The 19,829-nt window shown below is 37.8% G+C and overlaps 1 long non-coding RNA gene across 1 annotated transcript; it reads right to left on the minus strand.

The window, feature by feature from the left end:
• Positions 1-17,815: 17,815 nt before the first annotated feature.
• LOC148978340 (uncharacterized) lies at positions 17,816-18,457 on the minus strand. The gene is made up of 2 exons (XR_016169403.1): positions 18,348-18,457; positions 17,816-18,044 (listed from the first exon to the last, which is right to left on the minus strand). It is a non-coding gene; the product is annotated as an uncharacterized LOC148978340 (long non-coding RNA).
• Positions 18,458-19,829: the final 1,372 nt, after the last annotated feature.

Genomic DNA, 19,829 nt, shown 5'->3' on the forward strand with positions numbered 1-19,829 from the left:
GAAGTAAAAAGATTAATTTGTTTAAGCAGAGCCCACTGCATTGACCTTGGAAGAAACGGTCTCTCTCCTCTCCTCTGATGTGAGGTTTAACCAAAGAGAATAAAACACATAGATTTTATAGTATTTGGGATGAGAAAACCAACACATTTGCCCCCATGGAGCAACATTGCAATAACTTGAGAGAAGTTTTCCATTTGCAGAGAATTACTGTTCACAGAAAGCTTCAGTGAGCCTGACAAATGCTTAACAAGGAGAATGTCTGCTGGGGAGAACTGGTTTACGTGCTGACGATGAACAGGAAAAATTACTGAAAAAAAACATGGTAAATTAAATCGTTTTAAAATTCCTTTTCTTGCCACTGGATGATAAGCCTCAATGAGCCCCAAGCATTGACATTGACTTGTATTACCCTCTTAAATATGTTTTTAGGAAGCCACTAAAGGAAAATCATGATGTTTAGAATTTTAGCATAACTGCAATGTACTTAAAGTACATAGAATTGCAATTTATTGTATATGTGTATGTGTAACCTGTCTGAAAACAGTGGTGTCTCTTGTAATATTTTATTTTAATATTACGGTGGTCTTTAAACTGTGTAGCATCTTACTTAAATTTAAATGTTAGCCTTGTTATTTGATATTGTGTTGACCTGACGGGGGACTGCAGCCCTGGGGCTAATTCTGGCATATTTACATTGCTGAAAAGCTAAGATGGTCATTAATATGCATTGTCCCTTTTAAATAAGTAAATACAAATGTTTATGCATTTTTTTTTTCAGGTTGAATTAAAAAAACAGTGTTGTAAAATTGCAACATTGCTTTTTAAGGTTGCAAAATTTCAGCACTTTTATAATTAAGTACACAAGTACATTTGCCTTGAAAGCTAGAAGGCTCAAATTTGGATACATTTAGCTCAAAGCAGACCACTGCATATTTAAAGCGCAGATGCACTGACCTTTGTAAAAACCTTCTCAGTAAGCAAGAGTAGTCAAAGCAGCCCTCTAAAAATTCATTACAGGGCTGGAAATCCTGTGAAATATATATTTGATGTACTAAACAAACTCTAGCCTAATTTATGAATACCATTTAACGACATACACTGCATCTCTGCATCCTTTAGAAAACTGAATCATATTTACAAATGTGCACTGTTCAAAAGTTTGGGGTCATATATATATATATACTGTATACTGAACTAATTGAAACATAAGCTCAGCCATACAGTTTTGGAGATTTCAGTGTTTTCTGATTCAAGCAGACAGCACACAAGCAGATATAAATAAAGCTGTTTACTGTATGCGAGTCTCATCAAGCCCCAAAACTACGTATCAGTCTCTACAGAAAACTGTTCTCTCAGGTTGTCTGTCCTCCTGTTAGCAAATAAAAACAGCACACTCGCAAATTAAGATGAATAGAGCGATTAACAGTACGACAGAGCGAAAACATTTTCAATCCCTCTTACCGCAGGGACAAATATGAATGGATGCTTTTATTTTAACTGGCTTGTGTAACAGCCATTGATTTGAACCGTTTCATTAAGCGATCTGCCATCATTTAGCAGGTATATTGGATAGCGCTGTTTGCGACACTGTGCGGTTTTGATATTGAGCATTGCACACATCGATTGAGTCCCTTATGGTGCATCGTCCTGAAAATCTTTACAGACAAAGGAAAAGGTCAAGCACTGACTTTGATTCGTCAACTAGGTAGCGGCAAGGAGGTGTAATATGAGTATGAACTGAAGTGCTCCCATTTACATATAAAGCACACTAACATATAACACACACAGAGAAAAGCATCATGCTTTTTCAAATGCAAATGCATATATTCAAATGCATTCAAATGCAAATATTTGAGCCAAGTGGATTTTAGATTCAATTGTATATTTTTACATGATTATGCATCCACTACCATTCAAATGTTTGGGGTCAGTAAGATTTATTGAATGGGTAGTTGCAAGTTTTGCAATACATTATTGTGATTACACTTATTGGTCTTTTAAGTTAATCAAGTGCATTTTTTTATTTTCATTGTATTTCTTTTTTTTTTATTATCAAATGGTCCACTCCAAAGGAAGATATTGTATTTAATATAATCCACTTTTCAAGAACTAATGGGTCATTTGGATTACAACGTGATTTTTTTCCAGTCTTTATGAAGTCATAATTTTTCTCATTTAAATAATCCCAACCCACAAAATATGCAAAAAAGTGGACGAGGCCTGGATGAGCTTCTGCTACAGTATGTTAAAGAGATGCTGTTTTTTCCACAACTCATTTGTTTGACCTTCCTAACACCGTGTCATAATAACCAGATACGACACCATGACGTGCAATAAAAGGTATCTTTTCCATGTTAATCAGAGTTTTTGTTCTAACCAGTCGTGACGGCGACACACAATGATTCCAATTTAGAAACGGTTTCTATCTCTGCGACTTCATTGCTGGACAACAAGAGAAAGTAGGGTAATCTCAGTAATAAATCTTGCTTTATTCAATGTTACAAGCATCTGTGTGTGTTTGAATATCATTTTGTGTGTGTTTTTTTAGGACACGCCGTAAGGCTGACAAACTTAGAGTGCCTAATATTTACATCAAATATTGATCCTGAACATTATAATTCCAATACTTCTGTGCGCTGCACTTTTTATAGAGAACAGCATCCAGAACTTCAGTGCAGGCTACACATAAAAACATCTCCTGAATTAAGCAGTTTCCACTTTGTCAGGACAATCTGTTGTTGTATCACAATTTGTAATTTGTAGTTGTGTTTTCTATTAACAGTTCTAATTATAATTTGTGTGTTGTTATACGCTCACCCATGGGCGTAGGAAGCAAAAAAAAAAAGAAAATTAAAAAAAAAGTAAAAAGTGGGTGGGTCCTCACAGTAAGTGCCATTTTCTGTATTCTGGTGCCTTCACGTTGGGCGGTTCTTTGCCTCCACATCATGCCTTAAAATTGTTAAATGCACAACTATCTGTGGATTATCCTGCTGATGTCATGGTCATTTGCCAGCATTGGCAGTTACCCTGACTAGAAGGGTAAAACTGGCGGCTATTTTTGTCAGTTACAGCTCGTTGAGAAATATAATGATTTTTAATTATTTTTTAATGATTTTTAATGAAATATAATGAATATTGTGATATAATGATCAGAAATGGAGTTTAATTTATTAGGGCATTCCTCATGTGAAATAAATTTGTCTGACGGTGCTCTGAAAAGTGAACAGACATATGCACTGAATTAGAAATGGTAAAAGTGTCCAATATCATCCCACCCATATGGTTCCGACGCCCATGCGCTCACTAACCAACATTAAGTATTGATATTGTTTACTACAGCTTTTGTAAGCTCTTGCTTTTGTTCACCTCCCCTTAGGAAATTAACCATGTTTTGTGATTGATTACTGTTTATATAACCATAGTTTTCTGACAAATATCATGATTAGATGGTGGATAATATCATATCTATAATGTATAAGAAAAACATACAATCCTGTGAAACCCATTCTTGCAAAGTCTGTGCTTAAAATCCTTTCTGGATGAATCTCTTGTTTGTTAACTATAACATTGGTTTGAATCGGGCTCGAATTGGTTTGAAACTGCCACCATCCTTTATTTACACTAGAGTAGAGATCACAGTTATGGAGGGACGGGACATCTCCCGAACACGCTAAGTGCTGCCAATCACAGCACACGGGCCAGCTAACCAATCACAGCACATTTCATATTTCGATATTTCGGAAGGAGGGGCTTTATCGAAACTTATATATATAAGACATTTAGAAATTGCAGTGTAACTAAGCAGTTTTGGTTTGCTTTTGTTTTGTTTCTTGCCTAGGGCACAAAGTGAGCCAGGGCTGCCCCTGGTGCCCCCTCAAAAATATTAGGTGCATGATGCCACTGCACACACATACACACTCAAATTAATTCCCTTGTCACATCTGCAGTTGATTTACGTGTCTAGTGTTATGCAGATCAGCAGGCGTTGACATGAGGTGCGGCTGTCAGAATTGATTCCACCTTTCCATCCGAAGGGTCGTTAGAGATAAAGTAACCACTCTGCGTGCTGTCACTGATGAATTACGGTTTGCATAACCAATCATCTCGGGGCTGACAGACAGGCAAATGACGATGTACGCAGAGGGGAGCTGAATGTGACCTCAGGACCCAACATATCCAACACCTGAACGGAGCTGAGGGCTAATGCTAACGCAGGCTTCAGCAGCAGAGGCTGTTTGTTTTAATAATAAATATATATATTTTTTTTATGTATTGTGATTTTTTTCATCACTTGTTGCCTGTAGGGTGAGCAAAGAGAAAATCGAGAAAATGATGACTGTCAGCTGTGATTCGATGACAGTAGAAGTGGGAGTCGTGTTTGATTTGTCTAGGATAATTATTTCTTTCTAATTAAGTTTTCCAATCAGTGCTCTGATGATTGTTTATGTGTACATCAGTCAGAAAACAGAGTGCGTTACTCAATGCAGTATCAGTGATATTGGTGACCAATTATTTATTGCCCTCTGACCTCAGAGTTTCTCATGTGACTAAATTTGATAAAAGTTGATAACAGTTGATAGACAGATAAACAGCTGGTAAAAAGAGTGCAAAACCCACTGTGAGTAGCATTCATGTTCTTTAAAATAAAATTATTTGGAAGGTTTAAATTATATAGCCATTTTGCATTTACCTTGTCTTGTGTCCTTTCTTATTGGACACCTACAATAAATCATGTCCATTCAGCTTTTATATCATTAAGCTGTCAAATTGTAAATGTAAAACTCTTTGAATGGTTCTATTTTTGATACCTCGGCACTCAATAGAAACTAAAAACTTGAATTCAAGTTTAAAATGACATGCAGCGTTCCAGCATTCATGCAACTCCTATAAAACTCTCTGGTCAATGGTGAAATGGTATTCAGGACAATTCCTTTTTCCAAGGCATTCAAAAGCAAGGACAATGGTGTTTTCCTGGCCCAATTAGAGAGAGAGAAAGTTGAGCTAGATTAAAAACCAGAGGGGAGAACTTCATCCCCGAACACTCAAACTCAAGCAAATGCAGCTCACAGCTGGACAAATTGTGTGTGAGTGAGAAGTGCAAGAAGAAATGAACAGGAAATGAACATAGAAATGCAGCAGGGAATAATTCATGGTTTTATATGGGAATAAAGAATAAATGGAGCAATTTTCATTCAGACAAGGTGACATTAAAAATGTCAGCGGTAATTGCGTGCGAGTTAGTGCAGCAAAAAGAGCTTAGCATTATGGGTAATGTGCAAGGAGAGCTATCATTAACATCAGAGACCCACTGCAAGCCTCTGTTTAGTTTTAAACCCTGTAGTTGAGGTCAACACACATCTCGCAGGCGTTTGGGGGAAAGTTTGGAGCGTCTGGTCTGTTTGTGAATGGAGAAAACAAGATTTTCAGTGACCTTCATCATAAAGCGAGCACCCATCTCTCGTCGCTTGAGGAGAAATATGAGAGTCGTGAGCGAAAGGGTCAAACTATCATGTTCTTGCAGTTGAGACCAAAGCATTCGTATTGCTGCGGTCCTTCTCAACGTGTCAGCAAATGTCACGGGAGAGGAGCACATACTTCTCAGCAACTACCTTGACCACACTGGGCCTCACAGGCTAGCTGACATTATGCTTGCTTTGACATTTGCGTTGACACGCAGACCCACAGTAAAGGTACACGGAGAAAAGTTTCAGAAAATGTTGCTTATAGGGCTTTACTTTGACAGAACCTCCGATTGGTTGAGCCGACCTCTGCAACCTCCTGAATCCATTTGCTGTGTAATGGAGTCCCAACATCGAGCGCCAACATTTCCTTTCTGTCCCTGACCTCACACACACATACATACAGGAAGGTGAGAGGATATCAAAGCCCTAGTCTAATGCACCAGGTATGAGAGTCGCTGACTCTGAAGGTTTCTTTAGGACTGCTGAAACGTCATTATTGCGTTTCTCTCTCAGGTGCTCTGGCAGGAAGAGTGGAAGTGATGTCTTTGAGCTTCACTCCTCAGTGCTGCCTGGTGTTTGGACAGAGAGTGTATTGGAAGTGTACACATGACATGAGAAAAAGACGGGAGGCACCGAACCAGACAGACGGCGAAAGAAACACAGCTGCCACATATACAGGCTGGAGTGGTCAGAAAAAGAGTTGTAAATGGATGCAAGTAGGGAGAATTTTAATTTATTTATTATTATAAGGTGGCCACAATTCTTTGATTTTTGGCTTATGTTTATTTATTTATTTCAGGCTTTATATTTTAATTTTAAAATATTTCAATTTTATTTAGCCGAATACAACATTTACAAGCCCCGAATGATGTTTGATTTAAAACAAAATGCTTCTGCATCCAGATTTCTGTACCATCAGTTATGAAAATGTATTATCCAAAGCTTATATATTCCTAGCAAACATTGCTGTTATCTTTAACTAAAACTAGTAAATATGAATATAACAAATTAAAATAAGAATTGTAAATATTAAAATATTTTTTTTTTTTAAAATACCACAATAACACCAGCAAATAAATCCAGTTATAATTGTGCTGCACTTGCTCATTCTAATTATCTAAATTGAATAAGTAGCAAAAATCTATTATTTGAGCGTTGACAGTAAAATAGACACACATAAACAATGAATGACAGGGTTATATATCATGACTCTAACATCTACTACAACATCAATATCTGAGCTAATTCTAGAGCTAATACTCATGCGAATTTGTCAAACGACAATCCTTCAGTTTTGATTGGGGCAGTGTGTGTGAGAACGTGTTAAATACCTTTCTGCTGCAGAACATTAATCTGAGCCTGGGTGTCAAGGAGGGAGGTGGGCGCGGGGTCGTCCGTCCTCTTTAAGGTCTTCCTCCCATTAGACCAGACTCATCAAGGAGATTAATCGAGCCCCAAGCGTGCCAGTCGACACATTTGTCAGGCCACTCATTCACTAATACCATCCGTACGATCCTTTCTTCTTTCTCAGTTTTACTATCCCTCTCTTTTTTCACTCTAAAGACACAGGAAGGTCAGACCGATTGTCGGACAGACAGGGATGGATGGGATGTGACTCATGGATTGTCCTGAGCTGGTCATGGTAGCATTTATATAATTAAACTTAGCTTATAGGCAGTTGAAACATGAAGTGGAAATCAATATGGGTACACAAGCTGAAAACTAGTCAAAATATCTGATATTTGCAAAGACAGTGTGCTTTGCAATGTGCCAACTCAATTTTATCCAATTACCAAAATACATTCTCTTAACACAGTTTATTTTTCATTGACTACTACAAGTATGCCATTCATAGGTTTATCTCCCACAAAAGAGTAAGCATGGAGCCTCCCAGCCAGGCAAAATCAAAACATTGAGAGCGGCCCATTCAGATCTGTCAATTTCTTTCCAGCTCAACCTACTGTATAGTGAGAGTTGGGGGCGTGGCTACTGTAGCAGGCAGAGCCAGAGGCCCTGGGACCATGATTGACACATTACATGGAGAAAAAAAACAAAAACACAAGAGCTTCAGCCTGAGAAGTGCAAGCCAAAATATGTATATATTAGGGGTGGCACGGTTCACGAAACCCACGGTTCGGTTTGTATCACGGTTTTAGGGTCACGGTTTTCGGTTCTGTACGGTTCTTGTTATTTTTTCTTTTAATCTTAACACTCCAGAAATGTACTTCAGCAAGTGATATATAGCTTAATTATCCACACTTTAGGATACAGTATTACAAATTATATTCATGCAATCATGCACAAACTGGATTTGACTCTTTGACTTTAAGCACATTTTGGGACTATCTCAGAGGAAAGCTAGGTGAGATTTAGATACAGCAAGAGAGAAGAAATTGACATGCTTTTTGTTTATTTGGCAAAAAAAGGAGAATGTGTATCACTATCTCTACAAGAACTTGTGCATTTTTATCACATAAATCTTATTTACACAAAGAAATTAACTTTCATGTATCAACTGCTAACTTTTGTAGCTCTTACCAAAATTCTATCTTTTAAAAGAAAAAGAGAGGAACTCTTAAAACACTGTCTTTTAAATGGCATTGCCTATAGATAATTAAGCTATAGCAATAGCAATGCCATAAACATAAAGTGAAATTTAAGTTCAACCTTAACACAAAAACAGTATCAACAATGCTTCTATTCCCAAAATGTGAGGGTACTTTTTTCCACTTAAAATTAAAGTGCAGGATTTGGAAACATATGACTGAAGCTCTTATCTAAACATAAAGTGCCACTGTAGCGTTATATTAAAATATCATAACATGAAATCCAAAATGTTCCCACACACCGGACTTATACCATAGACTCATACGACGCTGGCGCATCCTCCAACTCCCTCATCTCTCCCACTTGCCATTTCTCCGCGTGCCGTCCGTGACCGCGCTCCATACTTCACTTTTACTGGCTTGTTTACTAACTTGAACCGGCGCTGCACAGAGCGATCGGTAATGACATCAAATACCGCGAAAGTGATGAATGCATACAGAGCCGACTCGCGCTAGTTTGATGTTATTCACCGATCGCTCTGTGCAGCGCCGGTCCAAGTCGAACAAGTTTATGTCGCGCGAAAAGAAAACACACGTCACATACGGGCACGAGGTTACATTGCGCATGCGTCGAACCGTGAGACGCACACACGCACCGAACCGAGACAAGCGAACCGAACGGTTCGGGTGTTTTTTCATGTACCGTGCCACCCCTAGTATATATGGTCCAGTCCCTCGGATTGCGAGCTATTGCGAGGATTGTGAACTTTATTGCTTGCTGGGCTATCAATAAATGTATTTATTGTTACAGTATTTATTCTCCCGAGTCTTTCTGGTAGAACTATACAGTCATGGATGATGAGGTGACATCCCATAATGTAGAACTGATGTCATTGTGTGTAAGGTTTACATATTAGGGAGGAATTGCTGGAGATTTGCTCTCTGCCACGAATCACAGGCAGCCATATTGCAGCCACAATTAAAGATGTGCTTAGTCACCTCAATATAGAGATCGGTGATTGCAGAGGCCAGGGGTATGATGGTGCAAGCAACACAAGCAGAGAAAACATCGGTGTCCAGGCTCTGATCAAGGAGGACGCACCTAAAGCAGTGTACATGCACTGTAATGAGCATTGCCTGAACCTTGTCATTGCACGCTCCTAAGCTCTTCCAGCAACATGATTGACTAGATGAAGTCTACCATCATATTCTTACTACAGCCCAAAGAGGGAACACCTACTCATGAAGATACTCACATCACAGTGAAGCAGCAAAAAACCTGGAGGCATTTAGCATGGCAGAAGAGGTCAAGAATGTCTACAAGGAGCTACGTGAGACAATTGAGGGTGACTTCAACCAGATCTACAACCAACCCATCAGGATCTGATTCACTGTTCAGCCTACTGTTCAATCATGCGTTGCTGGAAGGCACACACACAGAGAAAATGTACCTGCTGAAACTGTCAAGGACTTCAATCGTCACTACATGGCCAAACCTTTCCCAGACCTTGTCATCTTGGAGTTTGAATCCAGATTCAGTCCTCTATCTGTAACCTGGCTCCTGGGTCTACAGTGCAACTCAGGTGTGACAGTGGACATTTCTGAAGTAGTCCAACTTTACCAATAGACTTACCTTCACCAGAGCTGATTGACCAGGAACTGAAATGCTGGACATTGAAGTGGCAAAACAAGCAATCAGAACAAAGGCCTACTTTGTTGAGGCAATCAAACAATGTGATGCACTGATCTAACCAAACATCTTCCAGCTTCTCAAAATACTCTTGTACTCTACCAGTCACCTCATGTGAATGTGAACGGTCGGCCAGCACTCTCCGGAGACTAAACACATTCATGCGTAGCAGCATGGGAGAGGGCTGCTTGCCATCCCTGGCCCTCATCCATACACACTATGACATAGCAGTCAACCTGGATGAAGCTGTGAACATATTCTCCAAATTGCACCCAAGAAAATTGGAACTGACCAGTGTACTAAATCCATAAGTGTCAAAAAAAAAAAATACAGCAATATGCAAAGAGGCATTGCCAGAGAGTCAAGAAATGACGATTTTTTATATATTTTTTTTTATTATTATATACGAATTATTACTATTTCAGTAAAGTTAATTAAATCTATTCTGTTGTTAGTGTGGTCTTTAAACTTATGAACTGTGTAAGGACTGACAAAGGTGTTACATGAGGAAGCAATTTGACAACAATGCAGTAAATATTTCAGGTGCATCAAAAAGTGGGCTTGTTAACCAGCACACAAGCTAACCCAGCACAAATTAGTCCATAAAAGGTCACCAAAATGAAGTATTTGAACCTCCTAATTAATTACAAATGGAGGGTAATGAGGCAAAAAGGTACACTTAGTGGAAACCCTTTCAATAGGCTGGCTACGGTCCTGCAAGGTGAACCTTCTGATGAGACTGAGAGCCCTTGTGATTTACAGAAGTAGTTCTGAGTCATGGGCACTCACTACAACAACCTGAGAGTAAACCATGCGAGACGGAACAGGACACAACTGTCCAGTTCAGCATCATCGTGACTCAGCGTTTGGCTTCTGCGTTTACACAAACACAACATTGATACACGATTTTCTATCACACTCTCTTTCACAGTCTGTAATTCCCTGCGCCTGAAATTTCCCATCCAAAAACAATACATGTCCCATTCTTGTCTTCATTCATCCTGAACAACAGACAATCTCTGCCTAAAATCACACAAAACCTTTATTATTTCTTTCTTATGAGTGGAGATAATTTGTTGACACTCTTCATCCCCTACTTTGTAAAATTATTATTATTATACAGGTATTATTGGTTGATTTAAAAGGATAGTCCACCCTTTAAATGATGAAAATTCTGTCATAATTTACTCACTCTCATGTTTCTTTTGTGGAACAATGAGACGATATTTTGAAGAATGTTGGTAACTAAACAGTTTCCGTTCCTATTGACTTCTATTGTAGACAAAAAACAAACAAACAAACAAACAAAAAAACAACAACAACTGAAGTCAAGGGGGAACTTAACCATACGCATGACACATGCAATAATTACACATTATTCTTTTTGAAAACATTCAATAAATATTGACCTCATCTTCTTCACATCATGCTTGTATACGATCTTGTATTTCAAGTGTGTAACACATTCAAGTCAATCACAAACCTCCATCTACATGTACCAGACTAAAGCCCCCATCACGTACCCCTGAATCAACCACAGTTTACGCATCGAGAGTCCTTCCGTCGATTTCGCAAACTGTCCATCTTTCTTAGCTAGGTTGGTAACTTTTTTTGCTTGTGCCAAATGAGATGAGCGAAAGAAAACATGGAGGGGAAGCGAGGCAAAAATATCCCATTAACTCAGGAAATTGGTACAAGCTGTGCCACAGCACAATGCAATCACCTTTCCCATCTTGACATCTCCTGTCCCATCACCCTCCCTTTCACCTCAGCCAACAAGTGGTGGAGTCATGTGCACTTTGTTTCCTGGCCGACCATTACAGATCTCGATGGGCAGGTAGAGAGTAGGATGAAGAAGACTAAAGACAGATGCAGCGAGGGACAGTTTTACTAAAGTAAAGGAACACCAGAAATGAGCAAATAAAGATGTTTTACCTAAAAATAAGAAATCAAGAATTGTGTGTGTCTCCTGTAGAGTTTTAACAAATCTCAGATTACAAAGTCTCCAATAAGAAAAACAACAAAAAAGTATTGTTTATTTGCAGGCGAATTATGTTTCCAAACAAGCTGCATATGTATGCACAATAATAATAATAAATCTGAATATTATTGGTGAATAAAGCTGTGTTTTCCATTGTCATTAATGTAAACCACCTGTAAAAGTAAATTTATATATATATATTTTTTTTTTTTAGTTTGAATAATTGGTGAATGGCAGACAAAACAATAGAAATCCAGCCAATAAGATCAAATTGAAAAGCACTATATCTATGAATTATTTACAGGTCTATATACATTTTCTAAATATAAATATTCTGATAAAATAATAACTCCAAGAATAATAACATTTTTAAATCAATAAAAACACCATGAAATACATACTACTTTGTTACTCTTTTGGGGGCAATCTCATCTACTAAATACAAACAAATGTGAGTGTTTTTTTTTTTTTTTTTGGGAAACTTTGTTCACATCTTGTGTTTCTATCCTGGAGTGTGTAGTGCAATATCCCAATTAAACTGTAGCTCTGCTCAATAGCCATACTGTAAGCAATTTGCTCACCTGTTTCAAAAGAAGAGCCGTCTAAGATTAAGTTGTGCTTAATAAATTAAACATTACTGAGAGCTTCATCTGAGCTCTGAAATACCAACCATAGAGTGATAACATTTTCCTCTGGGTCTGTATATGAGACTCATTATAATGTTACTCTGAATGAGGCATAAAACCAAAGAAATGCTCTTAGAACTGTCTGGCCTATACGATCATCTCCAAAAACAAACCACATTTTGTCCTGCTTTAATGAGCAGGCACTGGACGATTGTTCATACCGATTTCGAATATTTCACAGTTTACAACAAGGTCAAAAATGCTGTAACATCAGTTTAAAACAAAACTATAAAGAGACTGAATGTAAGAGCAGTAAACATTTGGATCTAATAATGTATTAATTGCTACAAACAGGTTGATTACTACAACAATTATCCATGTAATAAATTACTGTTTTATGAGAGATCGGGAAAGAGAGCAAGTGTAATTATCTGTGGAAGAGAGTATGTGTGGTCCCACAGCTCTGGCTCTAACACAGGCCTCATTACTCTGTTTAGAGCCATAAAGAGCCCCATAGGACACACACATACAATCCGACCTTCATCACATCATTACACTCATCTCCGTGATCAGTTCAATTCATTTGCACCCACAGCAGCAGTTTCAGTCAAGCAAGATTTATGTTCTTATTTTACACACACACACACACACACTTGCACTTCACAAGCTATCTCACTAGCTTTTGGCTCTGTGTTTCTAACAGACTTTTTAATTAGAAACCAGAGGATAACAACAGTTGCGATTACTCACAGTGTGCCTTTTGCCTACAGGAGGTGAGGTGAGTTGTGTGTGTGTTCTGTTCTTTAAACACGTCACATAGGATGATTCAGTTCAGCTGTTTCTCTGAGAGCAGGTTCGATGGTGCCTTCACAGGGTATTCTGCCATCTTAAGCGAGATTCCAATTCAAAGGGAGTGTATGTTCAATCTGAAAGACACTGCAAAATGCACAGGGAAATGGAGAGGAAAATGTACCCATCAATCATTGAGCACTAGTACTAGACAAAGATTGGCTAAAATAAATGTGGGATTACACAAGATGCGACCATTACAACACCATTATCGTGACCATGACTGACATACAGTACAGTGGGGTGAATGCAGGTAATGTGAGACACTTTTTGACCATTTGTCTTCAGGATTTTTGGAAAAAAAAAAAAAAGATATTCAAATGGCTACATCAATTAATGGTTGCATTTTATATGCTGTCATACAGTATATATAGCAATTTGCACATCTTATTTATTTTTTATTTTTTTATTGTGTTTGACTCCATTGAAGTGCATATCAAATCAACCAATTTTAATCGCATGAAGTGAACTTCTACAACTATCTCCTGCTCAATATGTAGGAACAAGTGAACACTTCATATAGGGACCCTGTGAATTGGATCGTAACTATAAGTTATCATGGAAGTGAATGGATAAGGACAGTGACAAAAAGCCTTGGATTCATTCTGCTCATGCCTCAGGTGTGTGTCATTAGAGATTAAACAGTGAGACTGCATGCTACGCTGTTGGAACGCCACATGCTATGCTAATCAAACAATAAACTCCCGAGATTACGAGGTTGTGCCTTTTCATGTCAAACGATTTCAGATGATCAAATAGACGCACCACTGGACGAGTCTCACAGATGTGCATATTTTGTAATGGACCAGTGACCCTGTCTACATCAACCCATCACATCTGTCCAGTACGGTCTGATTTTGTTTCACAGCCCAGGGCCCGTATCCGCTGTTGGGCCCTACGGATAGCACGTTCCCGGATCTCCCGGAGCTCTGTGAGGGATCGGAATTCCGGTTGAGTGGAATTTTGGCAGGAGGGATGGTTGGATGATCTAAAGGAGTGCCTACACCCACCCTTCTCTGGAGCCACGCTTCTCCCGTAAAGGGTTTTCTCCGTCTCTGATGGTTCTTGCACCACGTCGCCTGTAGCATTCTCTGGACTTTTACAACTTTCAGCTGGATGGGTTTATTGAGGGTATCATCCTCTCCAGTTAAGTCTGATCCCACAATGATGTCATCAAGACCACTGGCTATGGAGGGGCCGCAGTGTCTGTACTCTATGTGGGAGTGTCAAGGTCAAAGTGAGAATATCACCTTCCAATCGCTCTTTTTTTTTGTAATGATAGGGCACATCCAACCCGATCTCACGACCAAGTCGTACGAATTCGACGAATAATTTAAACGTGGCTAATTCGTAACAATTCATACGACCTCACTCGTACGAATTAATACGATTTTGCTAAATCGTACATATTTTACGAATTGGCCAATTCGTATGAATTCGTACGAATGACCTACCCCTTACCCCGCCCTTAAACCTAACCATCACGTGGGTTTAGACAAATCGTACGAATTAGTACAAATTAGCCACTTTTTAATCATGCGTCAAATTTGTACGAATTGGTCGTGAGATAGTGTTGGCATATCTTGAAGTAGTCAGTGTGTTTATTGTGTTGTACACGTGTGTGCTCATGCATTTAACATTTCTGTTAAGTGCTAATGCATTTAACATTTCAGGTCACACAATGACCTGATAACTGTTGCTTTAAATTTTCAAATTTTGTAATATTAATATGTTTGGAGAGCTACAATCCAAATGGACCATATGACACACAGATCATGCACTTACAAACCACTGCGGTAAAAGCACATTTTGACTTAAATTTCCACAAGATTGTTTTATATGATTCAGAGGTTATTTCGTAGTATTGAAACACTAATCAAACCGTTCCTTTATTGTGCTGATTCAAAGAACAAAGCCACAGAGGTGAACTTCACACTCAGCATCTGGAGTTTTAATAGGCTGGAGAAACACCAACAGCCCAGCAGAAAGAACAACTTCTGGGGAGCGAGAGCAGGAAAGGTCCTACTGTTACAACAGAAAGACTTTCTCAGTGTTAACAGCATTTGATATTTAAAATAAAGTCTGTTTTAACAAAAAAGAATAACTTTGGCAAATATAGTCTCCACGGAAAATATTGGCATATAATACCATGAGAAAAGAAGATATTCAATTCATGAACAAATCATTATTTTGTGTCAGATCATTTTAGTGAAACAGTTGATCTGATAATGATTGGTTCATGAATTGGACTGATCAATGGTTTCTAATGGTTCTTGCACATAGCTATAATTTACCTTTACCTGCCTTATGGAAAAAAAAATCATGCATTTATGAGAGGTTTATGCTACTTTTGCAACCTTTTTGAAGATTGCAACCTTTTAGAAACTTTGTTCTATATAAAGGAGAAACATTGAAATTGCTGCTGGATTCTCAACATGAGAGTAACTAAATGATGACATAATAATTTCATATTTTTGGGGGGTAAACTCCCTTTAATCTGCTTCAGTTCCAACTTTTTATCAGCTCCTGCCTGTGAAAATTAGGAAATGTGTCATTCTGTTCTATCAAAAAGAGATGATGTAAATCATTGTTCCTTCAATTCAACTATGATCAGAAACATCCAAATTTTGCAACACTTCAAGGACAGATGTCTTCGGAAAGCATTTGTCTTGTCTTCATCATCATGTCCTCCATTATCACTTCAAGCTCGATTATGTGGCAGAATTGCCTCTTTTTCTATTTTGAGATGTAAAATGGATTTGTAAGAGCTTACGAAACATCGAGAAAAAATCAACAGAGCTCAACCATCATGCCATACATTTGCACTTAGTATTTGTTTCTCTCGATTAGAAACAAACTATTGGCAAAAAGGTGCTAGGCTTCATGTAGCAGTCAGTTATTCTGTATGGTCTTAATGACCCGTGCTAATGGTGCTATAGATTAACTACAATGGTCACCTTTTGAGAGGGTCCCAAACTATTCCAACGCAATCGATTCTTAAGAAGACCTGTGAAATTGAACTGTCAGGTGTTCCGTTGGATGCTGATATGATATTGATTCTTCTTTTTTTCCCACAACACAGCCTAATAGAGCTGGGACGCCACAGACGTGGCCGCAAGCCACAGCGTCGTTGCTATTAAAAGAGCCTCTCAGAGTAATTTTGAATTTTGTGAGACAGCGCATGTATATGTGGATGAGAGGGCAAAAGACAAAACAGGAGGTCCGGGCGGTTATCTGCTACACGGAATGTTTGTGTATTACATGGCTTAACCACATGTTTGTTTTTTGCAGCTATCTGTCAATTAGCAAGGCCTGCTAGGAGAGACAGCACTAAGAGCACATTGACATTGTGGAGATGAGGCTAATAATGAGTGCAGATAAAGCCTCACATTAACACTAGGCTGCATCATTACTCTTTTTGTCAGGTTCAATCCTTTACCCAGCAAAGAATGTGAGAAGGAGACAAGCAAACACTGACCATAGGGCTGGATTAACACTAGAAGTGCCAGAATTCCAAAACTACTAGAACGGCCACAAACGGTCATTTTGACCGTTAGATTGAAAACAGTGTTGATGAATTATTTTTGTCAACCACATTTTTTCAAAGACGAAAACGAGACGATAACTAAAAAAATACTAGGTTTGAATGACAAAGACTATGACGAAAATGTTAGATAGTGACGATTTGCGACGCGGTCAATAGGCTAAATAATAATAGGACTCGCAGAACTAGTGAACAGCCCATGCAGCAAAACAAACAGCGCAGGACAGGGCAGCAGAGCTCACCACGATCATCCGACATGAATGGAACATCTGGATCCGCCGTGTCTGATGATAGCAGCCGTCTCTTTTTGCTTGATGTGGACTCTGACCCTGAATCACTCTCTGATGAGGAGGAAATGTTAACTTGCACCCAGGAAACGTCGCTGTACTTTCCACCTCCGATTGTTCCCCTGCATCCGAATTATAGATAACTGTAGTCCGGTTTTATTTGTTTATTTCTGATCAATAACTAATGTAGAAATAATTATATAGCAAACACTGCTACAGAGGTGACCGGACGGACCATTCTGTTGACAGTTGAGAGAGAACACGATCAACCGCGGGATATTTAACAAAAAAATACCGCAAAATTCAGTGCGGTCAATATGACCGTCTATGGCCGAAATAGGTAATATGTTCATTTTTTTTGTTTTGCCTTACGTTTACACTGAAAAAAACTACTTGTAAGATTTACTTAATAAAATCCTCGTAACAATTTGCACAAGTAAATTTTAAGTAAATTTTACTGCTATAATATTAAGTACAACTCGCGTGCCATTATCAAGTAAAATCTACTTAGTATTGAACAAAACTCTCATGAAGAAATTAAGTAAAAAATACCCATTTACATTTCATTTAGAAGCTATATCTATTTAAAGTAATTAAGTAAAGTTTATTTATTGTTTTTAAATTAGGAAGCTTGCTTTTATGAAATTTTTAAGTAAATCTTACCATTTAATGAAGTAAAATAAGTAGATATTATTTAAGTTTTTTTGTTGAGATTTTCATTTACTACATATTTAAACATTTAAACATTGATAATTTCTTTTTTATAAATAATCATGAACATAAATACATAATCATTTTCTCAATATTTTTCACAAATCACACAACTAAAATTCAATTAAACAGTTTATTTTTCAGTCATCAAAAATGTTCATACAAGAATGGACATTCAGTCATCTCTTGACACAGGTGCATTCAGTAAAACTGTCTTTACGGTATTGCTGCTTCCAGCATTTCCTTCCCTTCAAAAAGGATGGATACATCGATTGGATCTTCTCCATCAGCACCACGAACGACCAGTATTTTAATGCTGTGCTGAGTGATGTCACTGCCGCTGTCCTCCTGCATACAATTTAGAAGAAAAAATACAATTCTTTTGAGAAACAAAAATATAATGGCTTAAATTATTTTATTTGACTTGCATTAAAGGACAAGTTCGGTATTTTACAATTAAAGCCCTGTTTTAAGATCGTCCCTGATGAAATAGAATAGTTAAGATTGTTTTTTAGACAGATGCTCCGGTCACGAGAATTTTTGGATTCTGTGTTAGCACCCCCCCCACCTTTATAATGAAAGCATAGGTGCACTCGAACAATCATTCATTAAAACGCATAAAACTTTAGTTTACAAAGACGTGAAACTCACCGAGTGGTCTGGGGTGTTCACTGATATGCTCACACAAAAATCGCTGTAAAAGATGCTTTCCAACAGGTTTTATCGTAGTTTTTGTCCAAGTCCATTTTCTTCCTGTTTTTGCTCGAAATCCACAGTAGTCGATTATTGAGGTTGCGTGCGCGATCCTTAGTTATCTAGTTCGAGTTTGCGTGTGCGCGATCCTTAGTTATCTAGTTCGAGTTTGCGTGCGCGATCCTTAGTTATCTAGTTCGACCGAAAACAGGAAGAAAATGGACTTGGACAAAAACTACGATAGAACCTGTTGGAAAGCATCTTTTACAGCGATTTTTGTGTGAGCATATCAGTGAACACCCCAGACCACTCGGTGAGTTTCACGTCTTTGTAAACTAAAGTTTTATGCGTTTTAATGAATGATTGTTCAAATGTGCACCTATGCTTTCATTATGCATATGAATTCATGAAATGAATAGTGGAATAAAGTCATTATGTTTGCGCACAAAAAGTATTCTTGCCGCTTTATAAACTTAAAATTGAGCCACTGCAGTCACTGCATGACTACTTTGATGATGTCTGTATTACCTTTTCTGGACAAGGACGGTATATCATACATACATACATACATTGTATTACAGCTTTATGTGTAAACGTTCCATCCTGAGCAATATTCAGCAAGAGCATTCAAACTTTTCCATAGTCAACAGTATAACGTTAAGAGCGGTTGACATTAAATTGTTAATTTTAAGGCCCAATTTTAGCTAGCTAGCAGTTAAAACGGTAAAGATTGTCTACTAATTTCTACTTAGTTTGACATTTTTACACGAAAAACAGTTCTTTGTGAATCTATAAAACTATTGAAAACTTCCGATTCAATATAAATAATGTACGTTAACGTTAGGAAGTGAAAAGGGGTTAACGATACAGTATACTGTTATGGATAACCCACACGCGTTGCACTAATATGAGGCCATGTTGTAAGGTGAGCATTAATGTTTATTGAGTCAAATAAACAAGAATCATCAATCAAAACCCACACAGACTCATGTTTTATTAAATGTAAAACAGAAAGACAAACTTACCTCAAACACGACAGAAAGCAGCTACGCAGCAGCCCGCCAATTCGTCTCGTCTCAGATCCAAAGTGCGCAGTTAGACTTGTCCAAATGCGCATGTGCGGATTCAAACGCGCTATGCTTTTCTATTAAAATTTACTTAAAATTACTATGTTTATGTGAAGGGACTATAAAACGTTTAAATATTACAAGAAAATATATAATAAGATTTACTCTTTCCAACCAGTTAATTTATTACATGAATTAAACGCGTAGATATTTAAAATTTTACTTAGAAAATTCTAGTTCACATTGAATTTTAATTTTATTAAGTAAAAATTATGATGATTCATTTAATATATATTACTACACCAAAAAGTTCGTTTTTACAGTGTACGTAACTTAATTTATATGAAAAGCATTTTAAATGAAAATATAGACA

Source organism: Pimephales promelas, chromosome 7 (genome assembly GCF_988280905.1).
Source record: "Pimephales promelas chromosome 7, fPimPro1.hap1.1, whole genome shotgun sequence".
NCBI lineage: Eukaryota > Metazoa > Chordata > Actinopteri > Cypriniformes > Leuciscidae > Pimephales > Pimephales promelas.